At 48.3% G+C, this 13,333-nt stretch overlaps 1 non-coding gene and 4 pseudogenes across 1 annotated transcript; all 5 read left to right on the forward strand.

Annotated features, from left to right (window-relative positions):
- Positions 1–3,736: 3,736 nt before the first annotated feature.
- On the forward strand, positions 3,737–3,944 carry LOC142253520 (U2 spliceosomal RNA; annotated as a pseudogene).
- A 1,411-nt stretch (positions 3,945–5,355) lies between these two features.
- On the forward strand, positions 5,356–5,492 carry LOC142253766 (U2 spliceosomal RNA; annotated as a pseudogene).
- Positions 5,493–5,560: 68 nt separating this feature from the next.
- On the forward strand, positions 5,561–5,745 carry LOC142253342 (U2 spliceosomal RNA). The gene has a single exon (XR_012726641.1). It is a non-coding gene; the product is annotated as a U2 spliceosomal RNA (small nuclear RNA).
- A 1,411-nt stretch (positions 5,746–7,156) lies between these two features.
- LOC142253612 (U2 spliceosomal RNA) lies at positions 7,157–7,246 on the forward strand (annotated as a pseudogene).
- A 5,441-nt stretch (positions 7,247–12,687) lies between these two features.
- On the forward strand, positions 12,688–12,894 carry LOC142253257 (U2 spliceosomal RNA; annotated as a pseudogene).
- Positions 12,895–13,333: the final 439 nt, after the last annotated feature.

Below are 13,333 nucleotides of genomic sequence, written 5' to 3' on the forward strand. Positions count from 1 at the left end.
GTAGACAAGGGGTGGAGCACTGTCAGTACTGCAAGTGCAAGCCCTTTGAGTGATCGGGTCTACCCTGACATTAGCTTTTCACCTGGAGTTGATGATTTTTTTGGGGAGGTTGCAGACACTCACTGCTTTGTGTCTCCCTGCCAGCCTCCAGAAGGAGAAGGTTGAGGCGAAGATGGCCAGCTTACGGTTACCTGGTTAAACTAGTAAGAACATGGCTCCCAAAACTACATGTAATGTCCTATCCTTGAATGTGAGACAAATTAAATCCAGAGGAAGAAGAGCTACTATCCTCAAATATGTTTCTAAAATAGGTGCAGATATCTTTTGTTTGCAGGAGTGCGGACTGTTTGATGCTCCTACGGATCAAGATTGGCCTCATGGACAACACATTTGGTCTGGTTCGTCTGTAAATAAAAATGATGGTGTGGGGATTCTGTTGGGTAACAAGGACTTTTCTTTTGATAGTTATACAGTAGTGGAGGTGGGGAGATGTATCATTGCAATTATTAACTATAGAGGGTGGCGGGTTAGGATTGTTAATGTATATTGTCCTACGAGAAAAGAAGATCATTTAGCTCTGTTAGAGAAAGTTGGTTTATTTTTGCCAGGAAAAATGCCTACTATTTTTGTTGGGGATTTTAATTGTACGACGGAAGGTAATATGGATGTAACCGGGAAAAAGCTGTTACATATCATTTCTGATTTTTCTTTCTCAGATGCCGCTGTTGTAAAGCTGGGCAATCCACCACCACCTACGTACAAGGCGGAAAGAGGAGGTATAGAATCACGGATTGACCGTATGTTTTTTTCTAAAAATATTGAGTGTGTAAGGTTTGAACAGTGTGCGGTTCCTTTTTCGGACCACGAATGTTTGAAGGGTGTGTTCAGAGGGGATGGTGGACCTGTAAAGAGGGGTGCTGTATGGAAGTTAAATGTGAGATTGCTAGAGGATGCAAAAGTGATGAAAGAGTTTAAAGAAGAGTACCGAAGATGGGGGTACTACAAAAACAGGTTTGCAAGTGTGTTAGAGTGGTGGGATTGGGTTAAAGGGGAGATTAAAACTTTTTTCAGGAAATGGGGCTACAAAAAAGCTACCATGTATCGTAATAAATTTAAAGATGTGAATACTCGGATTGATTGGTTACAAAAGTGTAGTAGGTCTGGGATTGATGTAAGTGATTCGTTGGTGGAGGCAAAAAATGAGTTGAAATGTCTGATTGAGAAAAAGGGTAAGGAAATTATCTATAGGACGAAAGTTGAACATTTGGATAAGAATGAGAAATGTACCAGATATTTCTTTAAAAAAATGAATGGGAAGAAAGTAGATATGGATGTGATTGTGGATGAGAATGATGTTCCTGTGACTGGTGAAAGTGTGATTGACGAGGTGAAAGCCTTTTACAGCAGACTGTATGGAGAGAAGTGGATTGATTCTGGTCTAATGACTGAAGTGTTGGCTAGCATGGAGTGTAGACTAGGCAAAGATGAGTGTGAGGATTTGTGTGATGAGGTGGTTCTGGATGAAGTGAGAAAGGTTGTGTTTAGTGCACAAAAGAATAAAACTCCTGGAAAGGATGGCTTGCCAATTGAACTATATGTGAAAGCATGGGAGTGTATGGGCACGGATCTGACGGAGATATGTAAGTATATGTGGGAAACTGGTATGCTGTGTGACTCTATGAAAGAAGGGGTAGTGGTACTTATCCATAAGAAGGGGGAAAAGAGTAACTTGGGGAATTGGAGGCCTATTACGCTTCTGAATTCTGATTATAAGGTTTTCAGTAAACTATTAGCTAATCGTATGCGTGAAGTGCTTGGGAAGGTTGTAAAGGATGATCAAGTGTGTGCTGTGCCTGGAAGGAGCATCAGTGATAACTTGTTGTTGTTGAGGGATGTTATTGGTGACTGTAAGACTAGAAAGCAGAAGTGCATGTTGTTGGCTCTTGATTTTGAGAAAGCGTTTGATAGGGTGTCGCATGTTTTTATGTTTGAGGTCTTGAATAGTATGGGTTTTCCTAAGAAGTTCTTGGATGGTGTGAGATGTCTGTATGGTGGTGTGACAAGTGAATTCTTAGTGAATGGATGTTTGAGTGGGAAAGTACAGATCAAGTCAGGTGTCCGTCAGGGGTGTCCAATGTCCCCTGTTTTATTTGTCAGTGTGATTGAGCCTTTGTTATGTATGATCAGGCGTGAGAAACTGATAAGAGGGATGTTAATACCTGGTAGTGGCGGTAAGAATGTGAAGGTGCTTGGCTATATGGATGATGTAGTGATAGTGAGTGAGAGTATTGCGTCTATGACTAGAGTAAAGCTGTTGTTGGATTTCTTCTGTGGCGCGTCTGCTTTTAAAGTCAACTGGAATAAATGTTGTTTTAAGTGTTTTGGTGATAGTAGTGTTAAGATGGACGGAGTGACAAGTGTGGATGGTCCAATCAAAGTGCTGGGTGTGTTGTTTAATGATGATCTGAGAGGTACGGAGAGTTGGGAAGAATGTGGATTGCGGATTGAGAGGAAACTGAATTTCTGGAGAATGCGTGATCTGACATTGAATGGTAAAGTTTTGATTATTAAGGCCGTGGTGCTGCCGATTCTCCTTTATATCTCTGGGGTCTTCCCGTCCCCATATAAAAAGATAAAAAGAGTAGAGAAACTGATTTTTACCTTTTTTTGGGGGAGCAAAATGGAAAAATTAAAAAGAGAGCATTTATACAAGGCCTGTCATTATGGGGGTTTATACTTTCCAAATATTGAAATCTTTCTTAGTCTTCATTATATTAAGACGGTAGTAATCCTAATGGGAAAGAACAATAAAGGGGCCTACATGGTGAGGTATATGGCGGGCTGGATGCTGTATGGCTTGTGTTGGGTAAAAAGGGATTCGCGTGTGCCTGTGTCGTTCAAGTGTCCAGTCTGGTACGACATAATTGAGAGGTTTATTAGAAACAATGATTTGCTGGCTGTACTTTTGAGTGAGTTCAGAGCAGCAAAGAGAGTGATGAAAAGGATGAGAGCGAATGAGGTAGAATGTAATATTAATGATTTGAGAGGGAATGATGTGTCAGATGCATGGAAGAAACTGAGTACACCGGGTATGTCTAATAAGCAGAGGGATGTTGTGTGGTTGGCATTGCATGATATATTACCTGTGAGAGATGTGCAGAAGAGAAGGGACCTGATTAAAACGGATGTGTGCCCACGGGAGGGATGTGGTGCCCGTGAGACCGTGAGACATGTCATGTGGGACTGTGATTACGCCTATAGTGTGTGGAAATGTGTAGGAGGCCTGTGTAAGGGGCTGGCTGGTGTGAACCATATTAATTGGAGGGTGGCTATGTTTGGCATTGGTGCGTGTGGGAGTGTTAAAGAGAGGATTTTGTGGCTTATCATGGCTTGTGTGATGGAAAGCTTATGGGATGTCAGAAATTTGGGACTTTTTAAAAGGAAGGTGGTTCCTATTAACGACTGTGTAAGATTAATTCTTTCCAGACTTTATGTTATTTACCAATGGGATAAGAGTAGAGGTGGTGGTGGATTGGATGCTGAAGGCATATGGAAGGTTTTAAAGTGGCATTATTTGGTGAAGTATCAATAAAAGGTAAATTCTCGGTTTTTCAGTATTTTCTGTTTTTTTTGTGATACTTTCTTTGGATATGTACTGCAATACTTTTTGGAGAATTAAAAAAAGAATATAACCATTGTGATGAGTTTGGATAAACAGCAAAGTTGTAAACTTGATATTGTTGTTTTTAACTAACCTGAATGGTTTTAAAAAAAAAAAAAAAAAAAAAAAATCTGTTCTTATCAGTTTAATATCTGATACGTCCCCTATCTGGGGACCATATATTAAATGGATTTTTAGAACAGGGAGATGGAAAAAGAGCTTGCTCTGTCCACTCCACGCATTGACCTGGTATTGCAGTACCTCCAGGACCGGTGGACCCCTTCTTAACCCAGTTTCCAAAAGCAGAACTCAATTCACCTGATTCATATTAGCCCGATTAATGAATTGAAAGAAAGCATACAACTTCATATGCACCTCAATTTGGCCCATTCACTTTTCACACTTCAAACTCCTTTTGTTTTTTATCTTTCACACTTTTTACTTGCTTTATTCATCCAAATAGCAAACTCATCACTACTCAACTTGACCAACTCTGCTATGTCCCGTGCAGTATCTTGTTCTCAGGCTAATCTAGATCATGTGCAATTGAATGGAATAGATCCCTTTTGGACAAAGTGGATTCTATTGCTGCTGCTGCTGCTGCTGCAGTGACCACAGGTGTGAGAAGATCTACAATTGGCATCTGGTGCTATCTCTCCGCCTACACTCCAAATAAAGTTTCCTGTTTATTCCTATCATGCATTGTTTTTTGGGCTTTTCTTTGCGCAATGATTATGTCTTTAGTGGTCTGTTGGCTCCCCCTCCTGGAGGAAGAGTTTGCTTGCTCTTGGACATTCTAAAAGAAAGGTCATGATAGACATTTAGCTTCTGAGCCCAATTGGGGACGGTCATGGGTGATGAATGTTTTGCAACCTGCTGCAAAGCCTGATACTGCAATATAAGGAACGTCAAATATTAAGAATGGGCGGCCTATGAAAGAATTAGTACTTTCATTAAGTATACTTAAACGGCTAATTGGGAATAGACAAACTGTAAAAAGCCCTCTGAGAAAGCCCCTCTCTAACCTTTGTTAGTAAGCTTTTCTGTAGTCTGCCTCTTGATGTATTTTCCATTTGAACAGTGCACAACATGAAGAGACGGAACACTGGCGGCTTGTCACAATGCCCCCCGCTGACATCACAATAGCGCTGCTGCCTAGAAAGCTAGCTGCGCAGCAGAAGTTTCTCTTTGGGTGGGAGGTGGGCTAGTGGAAGGAGGGGGCAAGCTTTTTTTTTTTTTTTTTTCTCGGGTGGTAGGGGGATGATAGGAGAAGGGATGCGGGTGGTGAGATGGGTACAGAGGGCAGGGTTTGGGGCTGGGAAGGGAAGGGAAAAGATTAGGGTTTGGGGATGATGAAAGGGCGTTCTACGGGTAAGGATGGCAAAGGGTGACAGTGACGGGAAGTCAGGCGACCTTTCCTGTCCGTCTTTTTGTATCATGAATTGGAAAGACTGCAAGGGGGAGGGGAGTTGCTTGTACCCAAAAGGAGGAGTTATTCAGATTCATTGCAGTGGGCGGCGGCTGCAAAACGCACCATTCTTCTTGTTTTTGCTCTGCAAAGCAGCCTTTTCAAGGGTTGGCTTGGGTGACAAAATGTCTTCTGTAGGCGTGGGTTTGTCTCCCCTCACTCTCTCTCCCTAAGATGTGTCTGGCATAGGCCAGGGTGCCACTCGAGGCCCAAACCAATTCTGGTTATCGCTTCTCGGCCTTTTGGCTAAGATCAAGTGTAGTCCCTTCATTGGGTTTGCCTTGGTCTTGGCTGGGAGGGGCCCGGGCTTGCACAACTGCCGGCCTCGGGGATTGTTGCACCTTTTGGTGCTTACGTCCCCTTATGGCTGGTGGTTCCTGGGCTCGGGTGGCGATCACCTGCGGCACTGCGCTTTTGTGTGGTGGCCGATGACCGTTTTTTGAAATTTGCGGATGAAATCTCATCTGTTCTTATCAGTTTAATATCTGATACGTCCCCTATCTGGGGACCATATATTAAATGGATTTTTAGAACAGGGAGATGGAAAAAGAGCTTGCTCTGTCCACTCCACGCATTGACCTGGTATTGCAGTACCTCCAGGACCGGTGCACCCCTTCTTAACCCAGTTTCCAAAAGCAGAACTCAATTCACCTGATTCATATTAGCCCGATTAATGAATTGAAAGAAAGCATACAACTTCATATGCACCTCAATTTGGCCCATTCACTTTTCACACTTCAAACTCCTTTTGTTTTTTATCTTTCACACTTTTTACTTGCTTTATTCATCCAAATAGCAAACTCATCACTACTCAACTTGACCAACTCTGCTATGTCCCATGCAGTATCTTGTTCTCAGGCTAATCTAGATCATGTGCAATTGAATGGAATAGATCCCTTTTGGACAAAGTGGATTCTATTGCTGCTGCTGCTGCTGCTGCAGTGACCACAGGTGTGAGAAGATCTACAATTGGCATCTGGTGCTATCTCTCCGCCTACACTCCAAATAAAGTTTCCTGTTTATTCCTATCATGCATTGTTTTTTGGGCTTTTCTTTGCGCAATGATTATGTCTTTAGTGGTCTGTTGGCTCCCCCTCCTGGAGGAAGAGTTTGCTTGCTCTTGGACATTCTAAAAGAAAGGTCATGATAGACATTTAGCTTCTGAGCCCAATTGGGGACGGTCATGGGTGATGAATGTTTTGCAACCTGCTGCAAAGCCTGATACTGCAATATAAGGAACGTCAAATATTAAGAATGGGCGGCCTATGAAAGAATTAGTACTTTCATTAAGTATACTTAAACGGCTAATTGGGAATAGACAAACTGTAAAAAGCCCTCTGAGAAAGCCCCTCTCTAACCTTTGTTAGTAAGCTTTTCTGTAGTCTGCCTGTTGATGTATTTTCCATTTGAACAGTGCACAACATGAAGAGACGGAACACTGGCGGCTTGTCACAATGCCCCCCGCTGACATCACAATAGCGCTGCTGCCTAGAAAGCTAGCTGCGCAGCAGAAGTTTCTCTTTGGGTGGGAGGTGGGCTAGTGGAAGGAGGGGGCAAGCTTTTTTTTTTTTTTTTTTCTCGGGTGGTAGGGGGATGATAGGAGAAGGGATGCGGGTGGTGAGATGGGTACAGAGGGCAGGGTTTGGGGCTGGGAAGGGAAGGGAAAAGATTAGGGTTTGGGGATGATGAAAGGGCGTTCTACGGGTAAGGATGGCAAAGGGTGACAGTGACGGGAAGTCAGGCGACCTGTCCTGTCCGTCTTTTTGTATCATGAATTGGAAAGACTGCAAGGGGGAGGGGAGTTGCTTGTACCCAAAAGGAGCAGTTATTCAGATTCATTGCAGTGGGCGGCGGCTGCAAAACGCACCATTCTTCTTGTTTTTGCTCTGCAAAGCAGCCTTTTCAAGGGTTGGCTTGGGTGACAAAATGTCTTCTGTAGGCGTGGGTTTGTCTCCCCTCACTCTCTCTCCCTAAGATGTGTCCGGCATAGGCCAGGGTGCCACTCGAGGCCCAAACCAATTCTGGTTATCGCTTCTCGGCCTTTTGGCTAAGATCAAGTGTAGTATCTGTTCTTATCAGAACAAACTGAGCTAGCTACACTTGACGAGAGACGATCAGGGAGACGAGCTCCGAAGCCCAGCCGAGACCGGAAGAGGAAGATCGGACGGAAGAAGAGCTCGGCAGAAAGAAGCAAGAAGACGAAGACTCGGAGAAGACTTGGGGAGACCAGAGGAACTTCGAGGAGGAACACAGCGGGAGAAGACACCCGGAGAAGAATCCAAGATCCAGCTCCGGGAACTCAAGCAGGAACCAGCCATGGCAAGCAAGCCAGAGAGGGCAGCCAAGAAGGCCCAGGACCCAGGGACCTCCAGGAAGGCTCATCCAGAGGCTTCTTCGGCCCAAGAGGCCCCTACCTCCAACGCCGGCCAGCCGGAGGGAGCCCGGACGCCGCCAGAAAAGGCTCCAACCCTGGAGCCTTGGATGCGGCAGACGGTCGCCCTGAAGCTAAAGGCGGTGGATGGTAGGTTGCCGGACATGTCCAGCGACGTGTTCTGCAAGAAGATGATTCTGGATCAGGGCTTCTCCAGGGCGGAAACCCTGAGTGTCCAGACCTTCATGACTGGCATTTTTCTGGTAACCTTCGCCACGGTGAATGCCTGCAGGAGATACTGGGAGGCGATGAATGCAGCGATGCCGGACTCTCCTTTTCATTCTTTTTTAGGATCCTGTCCTATACAGAGGGATGAGAAGAGGATCACGGTTTCCATGCGGAACCCGCACACCCCAGGAAGAGACATTTCCACGTTCCTGGGACGTTTCTGCACAGTGGTGAGGGAGCCATCCCACATCCTTAACGGCAACGGATTCTGGACGGGTAAGTGGTCAGTAACCGTTCGACTCTACAGGGAACCAGCATCCGAGGATGGTCTCCAGCACCTGCCCCCGACATTCTCTCTGGGAAACTCCTTTGGTCTCATCTACTACCCGGACATGCCACACAACTGCAGGAAATGTGGCGGGAAAGGGCATTCGATGAAGACCTGCAAGGAGGACGCCTGCAGGGTTTGCCGGGTGACGGGACACAGCTCCAAGGACTGTCCGAAGAAGAAGACTTGCAACCTATGTGGACAGGCGGCCCACCTTTACAAGGACTGCCCACAGCGGGAGAAATCCTGGGCAAGGGTGGCCGCGGCGACCCAGTATCGGGTAGTCACAGCTTCGTCGACCAAGGCAGCTACGACCAAGGCCACGGAGGCCAAGGACAAGGCGGCCAAGAACCCGGCGACCGTGGCTCCAGCCAAGGCCCCAGCAGCCACGGAGTCCAGGAAAAAGAAGGGTAAGAAAACTGTTGCCCCCTCCCTGGTCCCCCCCCCTGTCACCCCTGTCCAAACCCCTCCCCCCCGGCCAACCCTACTGAGGATTCCACTACCTCCACCTCTTTTCCCTACTCCTCAGTTGGTCTCCTCACCCCTCCCCCAAAGCCCACTCTCCCTCCCCAGACCATGAGAGCAGAGGGCCTCAGCACTCCTGCACTTTTCACCGAGGAGGATTTTCCAGCTCTTGTCTCCTCAGGTACAGGCCAAAGGAAAAGGAAGGTGGAAGATAGTCCTGTCGCAGAACCTTCCAAGCTGTTCATTGTGGATCCCAATCCACCCCAGGAAGAGGAGGATAGCCTACTCCCAGAACCGGATGTGTTGGAGCAGATGGTGGAGTCCCTTGTGGCCGAAGAAGAAATGGAGGAGTCGGAAGCCACTGAGGCACCATCCCTGCTCGATCAGCTAGAAGAAGAGGGCCTGCTGGAGATACCTTTACCGGCAGGTGTCAAAGAGGAAGAACCGCCCGACCGGAGTGGTAACTAAGGCTCACCGCCTGCGCTAACTTTCTCTTTCCTCCAATGACTGCTAACATTAACATCTTTTCCATTAATGTTAGGAGCATCAGAGACTAGTTCAGACGTCAGACGATTTTTGCTTTCCTTAACACTCAGTTTAGTAATGTATTTTTCCTGCAGGAATGCTCCCTTCCCTCCTCTAGGTCCTTCAACCATCTGGCCAGGGAATGGACCCATGGACCGTCCTACTGGTCTGGCGGGGGCGACTGTAGGTCCGCAGGGGTCGCCGTGCTAATCAGGGGAAGCGCCTTCACGTTGGACTCAGTTCAGGAACTCGTCTGCGGCAGGTTACTGCTCGTGGACGGTACCTGGGCTGGAGAACCTGTCAGGTTCATCAATGTGTACGCTTCTCCTGTGAAGAACGATCGACTGGAGCTCCTCCAAGCCCTGCGCCCTCAGCTCGCCACCACCAGGATGGTAGTGATGGCCGGGGACTTCAACTGCCCGATTGAGGCGGATGGACGCAGTTCTGGAACGGCTGCCAAGTTAGACGTCACATCCAAACTGCTCATTGAGATGGTGACCGAAGCCTCTCTCGTGGACGTTGTGGGCTCCATCGGACACGGATCCGTGAACTATTCATGGTGCCGACCTGATGGTTCACTGCGTTCCAGGATTGACTTCGTGTTTACCTCTCGGACGGTTGGGCGGAGTGGGCACTCGATGGTCCCGTGCTTCTTCTCTGACCACAGAGCCATTCACTTTCAAGGTGCGCTGGGCCACGGCTTTCCTGTTGGCCCTGGCTCCTGGAAGCTGAACTGCTCTCTGCTGGAAAAGGGGGAAGTTCTGGAGGAGCTTAGAGCGGCTTACTCCACGTGGCGGGCCTACAAGGCAGGCTTCCAGTCTGTTTCTGACTGGTGGGAATACGTTAAACTCGAGTTCCGTTTCTTCTTTCAGGCAAAGAGTCAGCAACAGGCGTGTGTGAAGAAGAGGGACTTCAGGAGACTCCAGCGTGAGCTGCGTTCCCTGCAGGACCTTCTTCGATGCGGCTGGGACGTGAGAGAGGAGCTGGAGGAGACTAAGAGGAGCCTGAAAAGGCACTTCGAGGAGGAGTCCAAGCGAATTGTCTTCCGTTCCAAAGTGGAGAACCTGGAGAAGGGTGAGAAATGTAACTCGTTCTTTTTCAGGAAGCTCCACACCGGTCATACACCCCTGAATGAACTACGAGATGAGAGTGGAATCATGCGACGCGGGAAAGAGGACGTGATGAAAGTCGTCAGCGACTTCTACAGCGAACTCTACGCCCGCAAGACTACCGACCCCGAGGCCGCCGATAAGTTCCTGTCAGGTATCACTAACCATCTTGACCCTGCAGATGCGGCGGCCATGGACGTCCCTCTGACGGTGGACGAGCTGCTCTCGGCCGCCAGATCCTTTAGGTCCGGCAGGACTCCGGGCAGTGATGGCCTCCCAGCAGAGCTCTATGTAGCACTGGGGGACCTCATCTGTCCGGACTTGTTAGATCTGTATGAGGAGATGGTGGTGGAGGGCAGAATGCCTCCGTCCCTGAGAGAAGGAATGGTCACGATCCTGTACAAGCGCAAAGGAGAGAGGTGCGACCTGAAGAATTGGCGTCCCATCACCCTTCTGAACGTCGACTACAAGATCCTGGCCAAGACGATGGCAACGAGACTGAAGACGGTTATTGGACGGATCATCCACCCGGATCAGACCTGCGGCATCCCCGGACTTCGCATCGCAGACAGCCTGGCTCTCATGCGGGACACGGTCGAGTACATCAAGGCCCGCCGGGTGCACGCTTCCCTGATCTCGTTGGATCAGGAAAAGGCCTTCGACCGTGTTTCCCATGAGTTCCTGGGCAAAGCTCTGCACAGGTTAGGTTTGGGTAACATGTTTTGTTTGTATGTCCAACTAATGTATTTTGATATTCACAGCTCGGTGTTGGTAAACGGCTGGAAGACTGACCCCTTCCCGGTCCTCTCAGGGGTCAGACAAGGCTGTCCTCTGTCACCTCTTCTTTTTGTTTGTGTTATAGAACTCTTTGCAGAGGCTATCCGGCGGAATGGAGAGATCAGAGGGATCACCGCACCAGGACCAGATCGCTTCGAGGTCAAGTGCTCGCTCTACATGGACGACGTGACCGTCTTCTGCGCGGACCGGCGCTCAGTTGACACCCTCGTCCAGACCTGTGAGACCTTCGGACGGGCTTCGGGAGCCAAAGTCAACTGCGGGAAGTCGGAAGCCATGCTCTTCGGGGACTGGCAGCCGGCCTCTTCCGCCCCCTTCCCTTTCAGCATCCAGCCGGATTTCATCAAGGTTCTTGGAGTCTGGTTCGGGAAGGAAGGAGCAGCCCTCAAGTCCTGGGAGGAACGCTTGACCAAGATCACCCAACGGATCGGTCTGTGGAGCCTCAGACGCCTCACCTGTGAGGGCAAAGCACTGGTCCTGCGTAACGAGGTACTGCCCGTGCTGCAGTACACGGCCCAGGCCTGGCCCCTCCTTGCCACCGTATGCAGGGCCATCACCAGGACGGTGTTTCGTTTTGTCTGGGGATCCAAGATGGACAGAGTAAAGCGGACCATCATGTACAAGGATCCTCGCAAGGGTGGGAAGGGCGTACCCGATATCCCCACCCTCCTGCGATCCTCCTTCGTATGTGACTGCGTTCGCCGATCTCTGCGAGTCAAGAGAGGTTCTGCGGGTAGGTCCATGTCTCGCTTCTTCCTTCTCCCCCTTTGGAGAACGTTCGGCTGAGACAAGTGGGACAGCTCCTTCCCCTACAACTGGACGACGCCATGGTTCTACGGAGACGTTGTCCGGTTTGTGAGGGAATACCAACTGGAGGGACACAAGCCTGATTTGTGGAAGCCAAAGACTATCCACAAACTCATCAGAGCCAAGGACGAAATGGAGAACATTCCAGGACTTCACCACGACACACTGGAGACTGTTTGGACCAACGTGTCATCGGCTGGATTGACCAACGGGCACAAGGACTTGTCATGGATGGCGATACAGGGCGGACTGCCCGTCCGGTCATTCATGCACGCCCGGAACCTGTGCAAAACCCGGTACTGCCCAAGGTGCCCCTTCGTGGAGGAAACATCGCTGCACGCCTTTTGGGACTGCCGTTTTGCACAGCGCCTGTTGGTTGCCCTGGAGGATGACCTGAGGAACTCCGTCCCCAGAGGGAGCCTATCGTACCATTCCGTACTTTATGGACTCTTCCCTGGGACTCACACCGTTGGAGCCATCCAGGAGGCTTGGCGCCTTATGAACTGCTTTAAGGACGCTATCTGGGTCGCCAGGAACCGGCTCATCTTGAAGAGGGAGAGGATGTCTATCCAGGACTGCCGCAGGCTGATTCACAGCCTGCTCAGAGACTATTCCATCATGGACAGTCCGGACGACAGCGCCGAGGAGGATGTCTAAACCTCTTCCACGCCCCCTCCCTCCTTTTCCCGTTTATGTGCGTCCTTCAATAAAGCTTCGAGCCTGTGATTTCCCCACCCTATCCCCTTTTCCCCTACCCCCATCCCCCAATCGCCGGTTCGTCGTTATTTATTGTCTAACTTTTTCTTTCAGCTTGAGTGCTATGGATAACATAGGAGCGTGATGTATAGTTTAGTGCGTCGTACTCTATTGCTATGTAAGAATGATTGTATATTTCTGTGTGTACGGGGCTGCGGCACCGTACACGGTTTGTTACTTTTTTTTGAGAAATGCATGATAATAAAGATGCTGTTAAATCAAAAAAAATCTGTTCTTATCAGTTTAATATCTGATACGTCCCCTATCTGGGGACCATATATTAAATGGATTTTTAGAACAGGGAGATGGAAAAAGAGCTTGCTCTGTCCACTCCACGCATTGACCTGGTATTGCAGTACCTCCAGGACCGGTGCACCCCTTCTTAACCCAGTTTCCAAAAGCAGAACTCAATTCACCTGATTCATATTAGCCCGATTAATGAATTGAAAGAAAGCATACAACTTCATATGCACCTCAATTTGGCCCATTCACTTTTCACACTTCAAACTCCTTTTGTTTTTTATCTTTCACACTTTTTACTTGCTTTATTCATCCAAATAGCAAACTCATCACTACTCAACTTGACCAACTCTGCTATGTCCCGTGCAGTATCTTGTTCTCAGGCTAATCTAGATCATGTGCAATTGAATGGAATAGATCCCTTTTGGACAAAGTGGATTCTATTGCTGCTGCTGCTGCTGCAGTGACCACAGGTGTGAGAAGATCTACAATTGGCATCTGGTGCTAGCTCTCCGCCTACACTCCAAATAAAGTTTCCTGTTTATTCCTATCATGCATTGTTTTTTGGGCTTTTCTTTGC

The sequence above is a fragment of the Anomaloglossus baeobatrachus genome, chromosome 9 (genome assembly GCF_048569485.1).
Source record: "Anomaloglossus baeobatrachus isolate aAnoBae1 chromosome 9, aAnoBae1.hap1, whole genome shotgun sequence".
Lineage (NCBI taxonomy): Eukaryota > Metazoa > Chordata > Amphibia > Anura > Aromobatidae > Anomaloglossus > Anomaloglossus baeobatrachus.